This window comes from Frankliniella occidentalis, unplaced genomic scaffold (genome assembly GCF_000697945.3).
Source record: "Frankliniella occidentalis isolate FOCC.00 unplaced genomic scaffold, Focc_3.1 Scaffold36, whole genome shotgun sequence".
Taxonomy (NCBI): Eukaryota; Metazoa; Arthropoda; class Insecta; order Thysanoptera; family Thripidae; genus Frankliniella; species Frankliniella occidentalis.
In genome coordinates this window covers 1,802,389-1,803,591 of record NW_026267166.1, presented here as the reverse complement: position 1 = coordinate 1,803,591, position 1,203 = coordinate 1,802,389, and the positions used below count along the sequence as shown (strand labels likewise).

Here is a 1,203-nt window from a genome sequence, read left to right as displayed (position 1 = left end):
GGGTGGGGGCGGGGCGTCTCCAAGGCAGATAGGCCCTGGGCCGCGCGCACCTGCTAGCTCGTCCCCTCAGCTCCTATCGGCATAGTCGGCATAGAGGACCCTCCACGGTGACTGACCGGCCCTATCGGGGCTAGGAGTGTGTCGGTCCTTGGCGGGCTTGCAGTGCCCACTGTATACAGAGCGCCGAACCTTTGCACCTCCCTGCCTGATGTGATAGGCACGTCGCCGGCGGCCGGGAGACGTCCCAGTGACGGTACCTCGGCCGCCGTTGCCGGCCTCGATGTCGGTGGCCGCAGGCTCTAGAGGCCGGGCCGGTAATCAAATCCTCTGCAAGAGCCCGCCGCCGCGATGACTTGGCGCTCCGATATGCCGGTGGGCGGGGGCGGGGGCCTCGGTCGGTGGGGGCGCGGCGGGCCGATCAGAATATCACCCCAAAGCGCGCGCGCGGGCAGTTACGACACACTGTTCCAGCCATATTTCTTCTGATCTACTACTTTTTCCACTTCTACTAACTACCCTCCACAGGCAGCCACAAAGAACATTTGCAATAATTCGACGATGCAAATATGTGTTGGCGAATTTTAGTACGTTGCACTGGTCTCCTGATACTGTCATACATTGTCTAGAAATATCTGATCGGCTAATCAACTTGTCGTTCAGGCATCGAAAAATATCGGAAAAATCGTATCTTGTCGATTCATTTTGCTATCATCCCGATAGTTGGCCGATAAAATGATACGTACTTATTTCTTGTGAACTCCTCGAAAGTTGTAGATCTATCACGTTTTTAAGGAATTGCAAATTTACTTTACTCTAGAACTTGTTTTTATTTTCTCGTGCACTTCCACTCGCTTCTACTCACTAATACAACTTCTACATGCATCCCCCCCCTCTCCTCTCCATACTTGACATCTCTTGACACTGCACAACACTACCGCACGCCCTGGGTCCTGACAGGGAAGTCCCCGCTCCCGCAGTACCAATACAGAGGTCTTTCGAGACCTGGTGAAGTGAAGTACCTGGCGCTGCTCCGGCTCGGGTCCTGTCGGGTGCTGCTGCTCGTACGACCGGATCCCGCCTCGACTCGACTCACGGCGCCGACGAAGCGTCCTGCTGCGATTCCGCCTCTCGACTGACTTGAGGCTGCGGCCGGCGCGGCGATGCGGTGGGGCCGCGACCGCGCCTTGCCCCCCTCCCCCCACC

At 57.3% G+C, this 1,203-nt stretch overlaps 1 protein-coding gene across 1 annotated transcript in view; it reads right to left on the bottom strand.

The window, feature by feature from the left end:
• The window catches only part of LOC113210757 (glucose dehydrogenase [FAD, quinone]), a 4,551-nt gene extending 3,385 nt beyond the window's left edge, over positions 1-1,166 (bottom strand). Inside the window, exon 1 of the mRNA XM_052266247.1 lies at positions 1,020-1,166. The gene's annotated coding sequence lies outside the window, so the exon portion shown is untranslated. The remainder of the gene's footprint in view (positions 1-1,019) is intronic.
• Between the last annotated feature and the right edge of the window lie 37 nt (positions 1,167-1,203).